This window comes from Podarcis cretensis, assembly GCF_951804945.1.
Source record: "Podarcis cretensis genome assembly, chromosome: 2".
In the NCBI taxonomy this organism is placed as follows: domain Eukaryota; kingdom Metazoa; phylum Chordata; class Lepidosauria; order Squamata; family Lacertidae; genus Podarcis; species Podarcis cretensis.
Genome location: NC_137171.1, coordinates 76,252,324 through 76,268,900, shown reverse-complemented (window position 1 = coordinate 76,268,900; position 16,577 = coordinate 76,252,324). Strand labels below are relative to the sequence as shown.

The window sequence follows — 16,577 nt, the reverse complement described above, 5'->3', positions numbered from 1 at the left end:
ACACATTTCAAAATATGAAACAGATTCAGATGTCTAGTACAGTGCTCATCATTTTCGAGAATTAAATGTCACATCCTGTAGCCATTGTGGTTTAAATGTACTATCACTTCTGTACATAATGGTACTGAGTATTCATTGCAGTGTCTCCAATAGTTCTTAACGGTGCAGCACCATCCCCAAACGTCTGAGAGTAAATCTCATTGAACTCAACAAGGCTTACTTCTGAGTAAACATGCATAGTATGGTGCTCTAAGTCATGCTGCAGTGAAGAAAGTTGGAAGCAGTGTTGGAAAGGGCCATCACTCAGTGGCAGATCATAGCTTTGCATGTTGAGCATCCCTGGTTCAGTCCTTGATGTCTCCTGCTAAAGGATCTGAGATAGCAGTGTTGAAAAAGGCCTGTGTTTGAGGCTCTGGCAAGGTAGTGCCAATCAGAATAGGTGATAGTAGTTTAGATGGACCGAGTGGTTTAGATGGATTCAGTGGGACAGCTTATTTTACCCTAATCCTGAAAGTCAGAGCTGCTTTACACATTCTGGCATTCATGTGGAGGCTACTTCAAATAGCTCCAAATGGAAACTGTCACATCTACTTTTGAGCAGTTTGTTCGTGAATCAGATGATTTTATCTGTCCCACTGACCTTTCCGTGGCATCATAGAGAAAGCTGTCTGATCCACATGGAGAACTGCCGCGCGCAAAGAGCTAACTATGTGATAACAGCCCCAATGCAATGCATTTTATGATAGCCTCCATATGGACACTGAAATATATAAACGAACCTTCCTATATCACGAGAAAGTAAACATGTAAGTTGAGCTGCTGGATCATGCCAATGGCCCATCTAGTCCATCATCCTGTGAGAAGTCTGCAAGCTGGACATGAGCACAACCACACCCTGTCCACCTGTGACCCCAAATCCAATAGGCTCGGAAGAAATCTAGAACCACTTACTAAATCTGGTTCTTCAGCCTCAGGGAAGGGTGCCTTTGAAGGTCCAGACTGTTATGTATTCAGTGGTCTTTGTTTGCCTGAGCTTGAGTCTGGACTAAGGATTCTGAGCCCCTGTGTTCTGATTTGATACATGATATCCAATCACAGAACATTTCAGGAATTGGGCCTCTGCCATTGGCCCTTAAAATCTGAGTCGTGATTCGAAGCTTGGAAATTTAGACAGCCAATCACGTTGGGCGTGGGCGTGGCCCAGGCCTTTAGAAATGTATATAAGCGGTTGCTTTGCCCCTGCTGTCCAGTTCTGTTAGTTCAATAAAGGTTCTTGCTGTTATCACTGTGTCTTGCCTCGTTGGAACCCACCTACACTTCACAGGCTCTGGCCCTACATGCCCTGGTAGTCTGGGAGGTTCCTCTGGGAATTCACACCCAAAGCCCTCAGGTGCAATGACCTGATCATGACCTGAGTCTCCATCTGGTGCCCTTGAAACCTCTGACTCTGGACCAATGCTAGATTCAAGGAACATGATAAATTCCTTTTTTCTTATATTGCCCAAAGTGCTAATGTTTTTTATTCACACTCTCACTCATTAGTATTTGTATGGCCTGTGGGTTGCATGTAGCCCTTACAGGTCTTCTGGATCCACCAAATTTTCTTAAATACCTTGACTGAAACTTACCAGCAGCCAAATAAATTTGTTTTAGAGCTGAGGGGCCATTTAACACATCACCCTCTCCACCCCAAAATAGAGGACAGAAGGCACAGATTTACATAAAAATGTGCACATATCAATTCTATATGAATGAATGCAAATTTAGTAATTAATTACTAAAGCTTAAATCAAATCAAATCAAATCTCACTATAGTGTGTGTTTGCTCAGTCTGTAATATAGGTGCTAACAGTTTCATTTTTATAGTTCTTAAGTCTTTAAAACAAACTTGGACTAGACAACGTTTCAAACAGTGAATGTCTTCAAACAAAGAACCTCTGACTGCTATCCAAACAGAGGACTATCCTCTGTGAAGTAGGACACACTGCTGCTCTTAATATAGGGATGGATGGCTCCAATCCACAAGTTTCCAGTTTGCAACCATTCCCAGCACTGGGAGCTGAAAATCACAGAAGGTATCCCTTTGGTGTGGCCTGAAGCACATTTGCCAGTAGGAAGATATCACTGATGAAGCAGCTTCGGCTTCAGAGATGAGAAGTGCAATGCTGCCTGTAGCTATTGAAAGTCACTAACAGAGAGCTGTTAAAAGGACTAGGTGTTCACAGCACAGTGGAGAGCACCTACAAAAGAGAAAAACAGAAAGAAACTCCAGCTGCTGCTGCTCTTTCGGAGGCAGCTCCTGCAGAGACAAAGAAACCAGGAAGTGGAGAGTGTGGCGCCAACTCTTCAGCTGATATAAATCAAAGAGCTTCATGGAGATAACTGGAAGCTCTGTTGATTTAACCCATCTGAGTAGTTCTCCTGGAATTACCAATGAAGGCCCAAAGGGGTGCTGAAGAATCTGGACAGGAAATGTTTATTTCCAGTCTGAGCCTTTCCTTGTCTATATGTTCTGCAGATTCTTATATTACTAAGAGCACATTGCCACCAGCCCCCTTTCATGGCTTTGAATCAAACCATGAGCATCTTGAGACGTTTCTATGGAGCTTCCAGACTTCCAATAGAATTCTGAGATGGTTCTCTTCCAACTTTAGAATGGCAACAAAATGGGGAATGTGTATAGCCCTTGTTGCTTGCAAAGCTCTTTGGAGTGTCAACGCCTCCTCTCTCACTGATGGGAGGAAAAAGCTCCGCTTGCTTCTAGAAAGGACAGCTTCTATCCTGCTGACAGATCCAATGCAGGCACAGCCAGAAATAGTGAAGGAGCTGTATGGTAAAGTGATGGGTCCAAAAGTAAATTATGATAAATCGGAGCTACTTTATATAAATCTGGAGCTGGTTGTTTAAGCCCAGATAAAGCAAATGTTTGAAATCTCACCTACATTTAAGCCAAGCGGATACTTGAACCAACTCTGTTTGTTGAACTATAAAAATAGAATTGTTATGGGTTTTCAGGGGACAAGGGTCCCCTAAAATTCCTGGATGCCAGGTTCTCCACATCATTCCCGAAATTAGTAAATGTGGGGTTTGAAGTCAAGCCAGATTCCTCAGGAGTTGAGCTTAGAGAGGAGCCATCCAACAACAGAAACAAGCAATAGCAGAGTCATTACCATGAGAAAAGGTGAGACATTCAGCATCAGACAAGAGAGGGAGAGGTTGCCAGGTAACAAGGGGGCATGATGTCACTGCAGGAAAAGAGGGTGTCCTTTGCACCCAAGCTTGCTGAAGTCCAATTCTCATGTGTTATTGTGTGTGTGTGTGTGTTATATATACACATCAATCTCTAACTTTTGTCTTCTGGGTTTCTGGGGTTTTTCCTGTTGTTATTCTGTCTCTCACAGCTACAATAAACCTACCATTAAAATTATGGACTGGTCATTTCTTCGTCAGAGGGCAAATGGGCAAATTTAGCAGGGGATCAAATACTCCCCCCCCCTCTGTGTGTGTATGTGTATATATATATATATATATATATATATATATATATATCTTATACCCTGCCCACCTGGCTGGGCCTCCCCAGCCACTCTGGGCAGCTTCCAACAAGTTATTAAAAACGCAATAAAAGATCAAACATTAAAAACTTCCCTAAACAGTGTCTGCACATATTTTATGCATTTTTGTACATATTACTTGGCTGGAGCATTGCCTACTTCAGACAAATGCAACTTTTGAAGGGCAATGTTTAGGTTCATGTATTGCTTTAGGTAAAGGTAAAGTTGCCCCTGACCATTAGGTCCACTTGCGGACGACTCTGGGGTTGCCTGCTCATCTTGCTCTATAGGCTGAGGGAGCTGGCATTTGTCTGCAGACAGCTTATGTCTGGGTCATGTGGCCAGCATGACTAAGCCACTTCTGGTGAACCAGAGCAGCACACGGAAAGGCCGTTTACCTTCCTGCCAGAGCAGTACCTATTTATCTACTTGCACTTTGATGTGTTTTTGAACTGCTAGGTGGGCAGGAGCTGGGACCAAATGGGAGCTCACCCTGTCGCGGGGATTCAAACTGCCGACCTTCCAATCGGCAAGCCCTAGGCTCTGTGGTTTAGACCACAGCGTCACCCGCATCCCTTATGTATTGTTTTAGAAAGGACAAATTAGGTGGGTTCACCTTTAAATGAAAACTGAAGCAAATTTGTCTCCCACCCTTGCAATGCTCTCTTGTCTTTCTGCTTCTTTACTTTCCTTCACAAGGAATCCAGTGCTGAGGGCATCTATATGAGTGACTCATGACCTGAGGTTCATAGATGGCAGCTTAGCTGCCAAACCTAGCAATCTAGGATTTTTCTATTGCATCTTTTGTGGACGTTTCCTGATGTGGTCTATGGTTCTTCTCTGGAATCCCTTCCACAGCTGCTTGCGGGGTCAGCAAAGGGCTGGAAAGGGACTAATTAAATAATTGTTCTTAGAAGTCTTGGCAAACAAAGATCCAGTCTGAGAAAGAGTCTCCTTTGATGCTGCTAAATTCTTTCGCAATGAATTTCTTCCAGATTTCACTGAGATCAACAAACCACAATTTGTCTGGGGCCTCAGTCAGGGAGCACTCGGTGGTAAAATGTCAGGGAAGGATGGCTTTATAGATTTAGGCAAAGTCTCGGGATGCAATAAATGGTGCCTCCGGATCCTTGTCACACACTTCTTATGTGTCCCTGGAAAAGCAACTGGTGTGTTGGTCTTGCAGACTCACATTTCTGAGTAAATCTCAGAGAGGTACACAACCAGGGGGATGCACTTAGATTTGCAGCTATAGGTGGCTCTTACATGAATCAAGCAACAAACAACCCAACACTACGTCCTTCTGTAAGGAATATTCAGGAGGCGGTGCTTTACCATTATCAAATTCGTACATGCTTTATGTACAAAATTATTTCTCTTGCTTCTTCCACTCATGGAGGGTCATTGGCAGGAAGACACCATCCTTTCGTTTGTTCTTTCACACTCTGTTTTCTAGAGAGGAGGCTTTCTCTTGCAAACAGAATGACAACAGACAGTAGTGGAAGAAGGTTGGTCCCACACTTGGTCCCACACTCTCCCCCTTCACTGGAATTTCCATCTGTTGCTCACTCCCTTCTTCTAGAGCAGCCTTTCTCATCCTGTGGGTCCCCAGATGTTGTTGAACTACAACTCCCATCACCCTTAGCTAGCAAGGCCAGAGCTCAGGGATGATGGGAGTTGTAGTCCAACAACATTTGGAGATCCACAGGTTGAGAACCGCTGTTCTAGAGGATCCAGATGATGTTCCTGTCAGAACATTGCGTTCCAGTGTTTTCTATTATTTTCTTTCAATATTTTTTTAAGATCTAATACATGGCAATAGATATTTGCAATGAAATGCCATTGCAGCGCTGGTCTGTCCTATATGGACTGGCAAAGTATTATCAGAGCTGAGGATAAAATGGAGAAGGGAGAACCACCTACTGTATGTTTCTTTGCGCTCCTGGGAGGAAAGGCAGGCTATGAATGTGGCAAATAAGTAAGAAGAGTAACAAAGCACTATGTTGTTCAAACAGAAAACGAAGGACGTAGTGTTGTTGCTTGATTCATGTAAGAGCGACCTATACTCTGGTTTCTCTTCAGATCGTATAAATCTTTCGCCTTTTACAAACAGAAAACAATAGAAGTGGCAGAATCTGCAAGGAGAAAGATGCTAATTAGTATTACAAGGGATCTTGGCTGAATAGGATATACTTGTGAGTAAACAATATAGAATATTGGCAGTATGGGGTTGGCATCACAGACTGATATTAGGCTATATGAAGTGCTGTGTAGAACAGCCATTCTGCTTTCATTTGATGGTGAAAAAGTAATGCCTGAGCAACATTAAGCGGGTGTTATTGTTTCTGTTTCTTACTATGTTATGTAGCTTTGTGTTTTTATATTGTAAACTGACAGTGGTCTTCAGATGCAGTACAGCTGTACCTTGGTTGTCAAATGCCTTGGTACTCAGACATTCTGGCTCCTGAACACCGCAAACCTGCAAGTAAGTCAAAATAAAAAATTCCTTCCAGTAGGACCTTAGAGACCAACTAAGTTTGTTATTGGTATGAGCTTTCATGTGCATGCACACTTCTTCAGATACACACCTGTAACTGGAAGTAAGTGTTCCAGTTTTTGGGAAGCCGAACATCCGTTTTGGCTGTTGGCGTTGTTTCGGGGGCCAATCCAGACAATCAAAAGCTGTGCCTTGGTTTGCAAACGTTTTGGAAGTCGAACAGACTCCTGGAATGGATTCTGTTCAACAACCAAAGTACAACTGTATAGAAATTAAATAATTCAATACGGGCTCCTAGAGTGGAAGGAATTCTGGTTAGTGGTATCACATGCAATAGATTTCCTTCCTGAAATTTCCTTCCTGGAATGTCCTTTCCAATGTTTTTTTTTTTTAAAGAAAAGTATGCTGTCCCCTTTCCTTCAGTTGTGTGCCACGTGGAAACACCACTTTAATTCCACTTCTAGCAATGCCTTTAGATTTCTGAAGATTCCTCATGTGGAGACAACCACAGAAAGAGCCTATGCTGGAAAGCTTCACCTGAACCGTCATTTCAAGGAGTCGGAATGACCGCTCCCCGCTTAATACGGGGGGCGCCCTTTGTGTGGACGCGCGCAGCCCCTAGATCTGAAGTGGCTCCAACAGCATAGGCTTGGCTTTGCCTCCCTCAGGTGGGATACCTAGAGGTCTCCGCCTACCTCAGTCAATTGTCCAATCCCACCTGGGGGAGGTGTTGCCAAGGAGACCAGGCCAGGTAGGGGAGGGATTACCTGCCCACACAATAGAGGGAGGATCTTACCTGGGAATCCTCACATCTCACATTAATCCCTTTTCAGAGCTCAAACACGGATTTACTCAATTTGCCCTTACTTCACACATGAATGCATTAATAGTCACCATTACTATGTAGTACGTTTGAGGTTGACATCCAGTGATATTAAAAACTCCACACATGATGTTTTACCTTTGTAAGATAATTAATCATGGATAAGAAGAACGAGTGTGTGTTTGTGTGACACACTGATATAAAATAGTTTTTAATTTGGCTTAATTATAATGTATATTTAATTGCTTTGATTATCTATCTGTCTCATTTGTGTGTTCTATTTTGGTTTGTACATTGTTGTAAGTTAATAGAATGTGATTATTGCAAATGAAGACACATGGCCAGATCAGTCTTTTTTTTCTATTCTGTCTGCAGTTTCTTTTGAAATTGTCTCAGTACAAGGGTTCTGAACAAGTCTAACGCTAAGGAGGTTCTGCTGCCATCCGTCTCTCTCGGGAGACAATGGAGGAGTGCTCCTTTGGGGGTGAGGTCAAGCTGTTGGAAGGTCACAGCGCCTGCTGTGGCTGTAGAGACCAATGTGGGAGAGAAGCTCTCCCAGGACATGATCACGATTTCATGCATCTGGCGAGGAGAGCTTGTTTACTTCAGCATTTTGGCAGCCCCAAGATAGAGACAAAAAGTGTTTCCCCAGCATTTGCACTTGGATCACACTTCTCCGGGGTGTCTAAATCTGGCATCTACAGCCTGTTCTGCTAAGCAGCAGGACCGATTGCTGGCAGCTTGACTTTACAGCAAGGAGCTGGGCAAAGGGCAGCTTTCAGTTTTTACGTTTTATGGACTGACGGCACCTTGCTTTTGGGCTGTCTTGTGTGCTTGTATGCCAGGATACTCCAGCTAGTTCTGGCAATGGAATTTGAGGACCTTTTGCTGCAGTGCTGCATGTGGCAGCCTTTAGTTCTTCTCGTCATTATCTCCTTTTGGGCAGGTGCCAACTGCAGATTGAAGCTCTGCGGTACTACAGGTTTTTCGAGGAGAAACCTCTTGTGTGTGCCTCAGCTTACAGACAGGCTCCTCTGGTTCTCTGCAATTCTCTGGCAGGAATAAATGCAAGCTTCATGTGTGCTTTAAAATTAGGTTAGCCTATTTGTATTGTTTAAATACAATGTTGCACGGATCTCTCTTTTTCTGTATGTACTCATAATTATGAATATTTATAATTGTTTCTAACAGGTTTTGAATGGTTATACTTGATACCTTGTGAGCCACTTTGGTCACAATTTTGTGGCATACAAATAAACAGATGTTGATGATACTTCCTATTTGCAATTTCTTGGGGCTTTGCTCCATTTTCTGAGTTTTAAAAATGATACCATTTTGTGCACCTTCAGCCAAGTTCTGATCACAGTGGTGTTTGGCAATTATATTTAGCTTCTGTGGGCTCCTTCATATTATCTCTTTACTGAACATCCATCCTGTTTTGCTTGCTGGTCTTCTTCATATCACCTTGGGAGGGAGGGCAGAGCAGCCTTTGTGGGGCAAAGCTCTTTAATTTTCTGTAGTTTTCTGTCAAAGGTCTAAGTCAATCCCAGTCTTGGAAGGAAGACAAGTAACTTTAACACCCAATTGCATGTTTACATCACTACCCCTCTGACCTAAGGAGGAAAGTGATCCGTCCATTCATTCAAAACATTGGTGTTCAACTGTTTTTGTCAGGACCCACAAATAGATCGTGCCCAACCTATTTCGTTTGCACCAGTGCAATGGTGTTACTGCCATTTTTCTTTCTTGTTCCTTTTTATAAAGTTGTCAAAGAGAAGGGAAAGAAATAGGCGAGGAAGAGAGATAGAAAGACACAGAAGAAATTTAAAAATAGGGAGAATAGGGGGAAAGCCTATATACAATTAAAAATGGGTCCATTACAGTGGTACCTCAGGTTACATACGCTTCAGGTTACATACGCTTCAGGTTACAGACTCTGCTAACCCAGAAATAGTGCTTCAGGTTAAGAACTTTGCTTCAGGATGAGAACAGAAATTGTGCTTTGGTGGCGCAGCGGCAGCAGGAAGCCCCTAAAGTGGTGCTTCAGGTTAAGAACAGTTTCAGGTTAAGAACAGACCTCCGGAACGAATTAAGTACTTAACCCAAGCTACCACTGTATTGCATATTGGGAAGATTGCCCTGGGTTTAAAGAAGATTAAGAATACTGATTTGGGACAGTATGTGATGGCTTCCTATTCATGGCAGATTGTCATGCAACACAGTGATCATCAGCGTAAGCTGCCTGGTTTGTGATCCACTGCAAGTCACCTCAGTATGGAAATCCACTTCATATGCTTAGCAGTCAAGGGTTGGTGGGACTGCACTGCTGGCCCCACCCCTGAGGTTGTATGACTTAATCCTTCCCAGCATGTACTGTATGCTTTGCATGGATAAAGCCTGTGTGAATTGACATCTGTACATTTGGCTGCAGTTGATCATGCCTAATGTGTGAATGTCAGAGGTGGGAGAAGCCAAAGAACATCCAGGGACTTCTCTTCATGGAATACATGAACAGGGCTGAATTAGTGGTAGTAGGTAAAAAGGAGAAATACAATGCAAAAAACTCCTGATATTTTGTTGGCATGAAGAAAAGGACTACTTGTAGAATGGTTTAAGTTTTATGTAGATAGCAGGAATTATTGCCAATTGCTTATGTAGCTCTCAATTTTATTTTATATTTTAGTTCCAAACAGTTTGTGTGATGATGAATATTTCTCTGAATCACCCTATTGCACAAAGCCTCCCTTTAAGCTTCAGAATGGGATGGTCATTGATAAGGGAACAATGAATGAATGGGGCATTTGGAAGTATTTTTGACTGTATCTAATGGTACATCTTGTCATGCAGCTTGAGCAAAAGGGAGTGAAAACTGGTATTGCCTGTTTGACTGTGGGCGGTGTGACCAAGGAGAGCTAAAAACTGAGTAGCTTTGGAGTTAGATTTGGACGGACACTGATTTGAAACAAGCACTGTCTGCCCAGGTCTGTGCCTCCTGAATTGTTGCAATGCGCTCTGCATGGGACTGCCCTTGGAAGCAGTCGTGGAGCTGCAGCTGGTGCAAAATTCAACCGCTTGGCTGGAGATGCCAGAAGAGGGCACATCACTCCAGTTTTGAGAGCACGGCGTTGTCTGCCAGTGAGCTACCACACCCAATTCAAAGTGCTGATACTAATGTCTAAAGCCCTAAATGACTTGGTCCCCAGTCTCCATAAAGACCACCACGGCGGATACCCAGACCCTCCAAGTGTCCCTATTTTCCAGGGACAGTCCCGGATTTACAGGATGCCGTCCCAGTTTCTGATTTGATCCCATAATGTTCCTGCTTTTTCTTAGGATGTCCCTATTTTCATTGGAGAAATGTAGGAGAGTATGGAGTTATAGGACCACCAACATATGAAGACAGCCCTGTATAGGGAAATTTTTTAATGTTTAATGTTTTATTATGTTTTTGTATATGTTGGAAGTTGCCCAGACAACCCAGTTAGATGGGTGGGGTATAAAAAATAATAATGTTGTAGTAGTAGTAGTAGTAGTAGTAGTATAGGATATCCCTATTTTCACTGGAGAAATGCTGGAGGGTATGGATACCACTGCTGAGGATGGCAAGGACAATGGGAATGTGCAGGAAGGGTTCTCTTCATGGTGGCACCCGGTTTCTGGAGCTTTCTCCTGGGACAGGTATATTTGTTCGGGCCTTTGGAAGGCGACAGGCAGTATTAGACTCTTTTTACGACTCTCATTTTGGTTGTTGTATACTGGGTATTGCTTTATTTGAATTTATGTTGCTAATTGCCATGGGCACTCTTTGGAGAGGAAGGGCAGGCTATAAATTTGATGGATAATTAAACAAATGCTATGTTCCCAGTCTGTCCATTTGTACATAGAGTTTGCTACAAAAAGGACCTGACTTTGTAAAGGCTGCCCTGAAGATCCTGCTCGTTGGAACGGGAAACCTGAGCAACATGCTGATAACAACAAGGGGCCTAAACGAGAAGACTGTTTTGACACAGTCTAAGGTGCTTTAGGATCTGTACCTCATTTCCAAAGACAACTATAGAGCCTGGTATTTTACTCCTATGTACATATCACCATCAGCGATGGGGCCAGCCGGGGTAGGACCTGCTGTGGGGCCTCCGAGGAGTCTGCCTGCCTCCTCCCCTGTGGGAATGCCACCCGGCATTTTTGTCACCCCCCTCAGTGATGACACCTGGGGCACACCACTCCTGCTGCACACCCTTCCTCTGCCCCTGATCACCATATCTCCCTGTATCCTCAGCCCTCCACATAATAGCTCATTCTGAACATATAAGGCACACATTATTTATTTCAGAAAATATACTGGTAACCCTGCCTTGGGGTGAATTTATTGTTAGTTAGCATTTTATTTTTTAAAACCTAACATTGTGGGCACATTTATCTATGTTCCAAGGCTATACTTTTGTCCCTTCTGTCTTATCTGTTGAACCTTGACTGTTAAATTCAGCTTCACATTCATGTTGGTAATGTAGCAGCTTTATTAAGAGAGTTACGTACAGCTCCCTAGCAGAGATCCTAACACACACACTTGCAGCAAAATTTCTCCTGGTCTAGAGGAATAAAATATTGTGGGTGGGGGGAGAAGGTGATTTTAGGGATGTTCTTAAGGGGACAATTCATGGACGTTTACAGTGCCTGAATACAAAGCCTTATAATCCTTCTCACAGTGGAACTAACAACAGCAGCACATTTGGTCATTGGCACACATGATTATCTGCTAGTCCCCATCTTCCCAATATAAAATATAGCGCTGGCAGCAATGAAAGAAGCTGAATTCATTTTTCCGATGCTAGTTTGATTTTTGGCAGGTCTGACATTTAGGGAACAAAAATCATTATTTGTCTTGTAAGAAGATTGGAGGACTTTGAGGGTATATACGTGAAAAACACAGAATTGTGAGCCTCAAGGAAGTGGTACTCATCATTTTTCCAGCTGTAACAGCAATATAATCACATCTGCAATCTTTCCCTGTTTTAACAATTGTTTCTGTTTAGGGTCTGCATGGCTCCTCTCTCCAACCCTGGTGGCTATATATTCAGCTGAAACCTACAAGGGATTCCTTCTGAAAGTCCCCAGTCTGCCCCTCTGTTGTCTCTTCTGCATATCCTTCCTTGCATCATCTATATGTTCAGAAAATATATTTTAAAAATGTGTGTGTGTGTGTGTGTGTGTGTGTGTGTGTGTATGTGCGCGTGCGTGCAGGGGAAATGAAAACAAGTAAATACTTTGATTTGGATGTGTGTGATTCTGAGATTTGTGTGCAAAAAATTTAATTTGAGTTATTACAAATTTAATTTGTATAATTAAATTGTATAACTAGTGTTGATTACCACTGAATTTGTTGCTCTATCGTTTTTGTAAAATGTATCAATTAAAAATACTTTTCTTGTACCAAATCTCACAGCAAAACTCAACTCCCAAAATTAGACTTGCTGAAGCTTTTCTTTCTTTCTCTTTCTTTCTTTCTTTCTTTCTTTCTTTCTTTCTTTCTTTCTTCCCCCACTCATAGGATATCAGTACTTGTTGTCTTGACATCATAATTGTGGAGCTTTTATCTAACACATTTTATAAGAAGGTTCACATCTCTTTCCAAAGGTACAAAGCCCACTCCACTTCCTCCTGGCAGTAATGAAATCAGCAGAAAAAGTATTCGGATTTGAATTTGGCCAGAGGCAGGTATACCTAGCATATGGTTTTCTTTCATACTGTTCAAATGGAGCATGTGGCCCAGTTTCAACTAAACCAGCACACTATCAAGGGTCAGCACAAAGACTTCGACTAGCGCCACAGGGTTCAACCCTGCCCCCCTGAAATTGTTTCTTTTTTGGGGGGATAACCCCCAGAACAGACTGTGGGAGGAGGAGATCATTCTGTCTGGCAAGCAGACTTGCTTGTGCTGATGGAATGATCAGAAAAGTGTGATGTTCATCACCACACTTTTGTGTATGCTAAAATATACCCCTGGTCTGATCCAGCATGGTTTTAAAACATAGCTGTTCCTGATAGATATACCAAAGCAATGACTCTTCAGGAGGCAAATAAAAATTCCACAAAATATACTTCCAATCTGCTCTTACCCATGTATTTTTAATTTTGCTGTAGCTATTTTGGCCAAAGGCTTCTTTCCTTTTCTTTGGGGAGATCTGAGCTCTGTAGATGTACAATATATAACTTAAAGTGCATTTTCTATAGATTGCCTGCCTGGTCATTAACTAATCAACTTCCTATTCACTTCCTCTTATCCATTTTGTGGGATGTAAACACAGGAGCAGTCAATGACAACATTCCTAGAGTGTACATGTTAGAACATGGGGAGGGATGTCTGTCCAGCAAGCAGGTAAACTTCCTGGGGACGGACTTCCTCCGCATGTGACCAGAGGTGGGTGTGGCCTCACCTGTGCAGGTAATGATAAAAGCACAGGGCAGGCAGCCACTCTCTCTCTTCTCTCTTGCCTCTTGCCTCTCTCTGCCATCTTCCTTCGATGAGGAAACATCTAAGGATGCCCTCTTGGCTCTCAGCCAAGAGAGGACAGTACTATCTTCCTATAAGATAGTTTCTAAGTGTATGTAACCTTTTTAAGCCTGCCTACCTTCTGGGATCATATTGTGAACAGAACGTGAGTAAACTCTTTTATACTTTTATAAAGACTGTGTCGTGTCTTGTATTTTAAGAGGGAACAAAAGGGGAAATTACCAGAGTAATTATTATAGAGGTTCTAGCGAACCTGTGCAAGCGTTACCGTTGCGAACTTAAAGGGGAATGTCTATAAACTCTGCTGATATTTTGGGAACTTGTTAGCACAAGTAGGATAAGGATATAATTAGTCAATATATCCTCTCCTGCACCCCAGATCATTCTCACAAAGGGTTATTGGCCCCAGTATTGCATATTTCTGCGTATTTTTGAAGGATTGCATTGGATTGTGATTTTAAGTTGAGTAGTATTTTTCTGAGTTAACTTCCTGGTAAGCACATGGTCCTTTGTTCCATTGTGCAGTGGGGATTAAGCAATCCCCCCTTCCCTCAGAGTTCACAGTGACCCAAGGCAGTGAAGAATTGTTTTGTATTTTGAGATTTTTGAGATTTTGATTTTAAAATTTTGAGAAATTTTGAAATTTTGAAGAATTTTCAAATTTTTGGATTTTAAGATGGCTAGAGCAGCTTTTGATAGTGATGCAAAGCTAGGAATGCCTGTGCTGAATGAACACAATTTCATACACTGGAAGCAGCGCTTGATACCATGTTTAGATTATAAGCACATTTTGGAAGCTTTAAACCCTCAGCCTACAGGATCGTCTGAGGTGGATTTAGCCAAGATAAATGCTTGGAAACGCATGAACAGCGAAGCTAGACACATAATTTTGAGTGGACTTTGTGATGAGCAGCTATCATTAATAAATAGTACAGATGATGCATCTCAAATCTTAAGAGATATTGAGCGCGTGTATGGAGAATCTAGCATAAACTGCTTCAGAAACTTGGTGTGTAAATTAACCAGAGTGAGGATGAATTCAAAAGAGGAATTCACAGAGCACATCAACAAGTTTACTGAGATTATTCAAAGAATTGATTTGACTCCCAAAGCTTTTGATGAAGATACAAAGATAGCATTTTTGTTATCATCACTTGGACCACGCTTTAGCGCATTTGTAAGTTTGATGGATCATAGACAAGGTCTGACTTTTAAAGACTTGATTGGTTATTTAAAAGAAGAATGTAGAGATAGAGCTGAATCTCCAGTGAGAAATGCTAGAAGCAAAGACAGCAGTTATGCATCTAGGCAATTTACAAAGTCGAAAGAGATGCCTAAGAAAGTGATTTGTTTCAATTGTAACAAAGAAGGACACATTGCAAAGAATTGCAGGGCTCCTAAAGCCAAGAAACCCCACCCCTTTCAGCCAAAAGGAGAAAAGAAGGGGAAATGTGAATGCACATGGCTACTGCAAGAAAGGAATTTAACTGTCCAGAATCGTGAAAATAGACGTAATAAATGGATAATTGATTCTGGAGCGAGTTCGCATTTTTCATATAAAAAGGACTATTTTAATGAGATAAATGATGAAGAAGGATCTGAAATTGAGATTGCAGATGGCAACATTGTTAAAGCAAAAGGTGCAGGTTCCATGAGTCTGAAATGCAATATAAACAATGAATGCATTGAGAACACAATCTCTAGAGTTTTGTATGTTCCAGAGCTGAGTTGCAATTTAATCAGTGTGTCCACATTGGACAAGAAAGGTTTCCAGATCACATTTGGAAATGGAGAATGTAAAGTGACTAGAAATGGCAAAGTGTTTGCTCAAGCAAAGCTAATCAATGGTGTATATGAGCTTGATCTTTCAGAGAACCAGTCTGCAAAGGTGGCACATTCCAGCCAGAAGGATGAAGCAGATCTGGACCTGTGGCACAGAAGGCTTGGACATAGAGACACCAACGTCATTCTGGATCTACAGAAAAGAGATCTTGTAAGAGGTTTGCAGGTAAAGCAGAGCAACAAAGCTCCAGCAAAGTGCATAAGCTGTATTACTGAGAAGGCTGTAAAACCTTCATTTCCACGTTGTGCAGAACAAAGAAGCAACAAAGTGCTTGACATAGTGCACACTGACATATGTGGACCCATGAATGTTCCCTCACTGGGAAATAATAGATACATTTTAATATTTCTGGATGACTTTTCAAGATTTTGTGTTGTATATTTCCTCAAAGAGAAGAGTGAGACAGTGGACAAGCTCCAGGAATACATTGCCATGGTCAAGAACAAATTCCAGAGAGCTCCAGCTGTGCTAATGAGCGACAATGGAGGTGAGTACTGCTCAAATGAAATGCAGGCTCTCCTGGCCAAGGAAGGAATTGCACACGTAACCACAATTCCTTACACTCCACAGCAGAATGCCATAGCTGAGAGAAAGTTTAGGTCCATTATGGACATGACAAGGTGCATGCTAAAGGATGCATGTTTGCCACAGAAGCTGTGGGCCGAAGGAGTGTACACGTCAGTCTATTTGCAGAATAGACTGCCAACTAAAGGTGCAGAGCGCACACCATTTGAACTTTGGCATGGGAAAGCTCCCAATCTGTCGCACATACGTGTGTTTGGAAGTCCGTGTTACTTCCACGTGCCCAAGGAACACAGACACAAGCTTGACTCCAGGGCAAAAGCAGGTATCCTTGTGGGATTATGCCTCTGGAGGCAAAGGATACAGAATTATGGACTTACAAACTGGTAAGACAAATGCATACCATGCGGTTTATTTTGATGAATATGGAAAAGTAGACACTAGGAACACTGTTGTGGATTCTTCAGATGAGTCAGAAAGGACTCAAGAATTTGTATATTTCCCTTTTGAGACCCCACAAAGTAATAATCTGCCTTCAAGTGTTACAGCGCCCCCTACAGGCAACGCACCAGAAGACGCAGAGGACCAGAACCCTGGCGGCACCAGAGACGAAGATGAGGACTCAGATGGGGACATGCCTGCGTTGGAGGAGGATGAGGAAGCTGATGCGGTCGCAGAACCAGAGGTCAGGCGCTCGTCCAGAACCAACAAAGGTGTCCCACCATTACGGTTGTCCTACTTTGCAGGGTTGGCGTTTCCACAGGAACCTTCCACTTGGGAAGAGATACAGGAGATGCCAGCTGCAGAAGCCAGTCTCTGGAGGAAGGCCG

At 42.5% G+C, this 16,577-nt stretch overlaps 1 long non-coding RNA gene across 3 annotated transcripts; it reads left to right on the top strand.

Annotated features, from left to right (window-relative positions):
* Positions 1-1,406: 1,406 nt before the first annotated feature.
* On the top strand, positions 1,407-12,169 carry LOC307210616. Of its 3 annotated transcripts, none has more exons than XR_013836078.1 (3): positions 1,407-2,833; positions 11,905-12,074; positions 12,113-12,169. It is a non-coding gene; the product is annotated as an uncharacterized lncRNA (long non-coding RNA). The 3 variants fall into 3 exon arrangements; XR_013836079.1 differs by lacking the exon at positions 1,407-2,833 and adding an exon at positions 2,944-3,181; XR_013836080.1 differs by lacking the exon at positions 1,407-2,833 and adding an exon at positions 7,367-7,969.
* Positions 12,170-16,577: the final 4,408 nt, after the last annotated feature.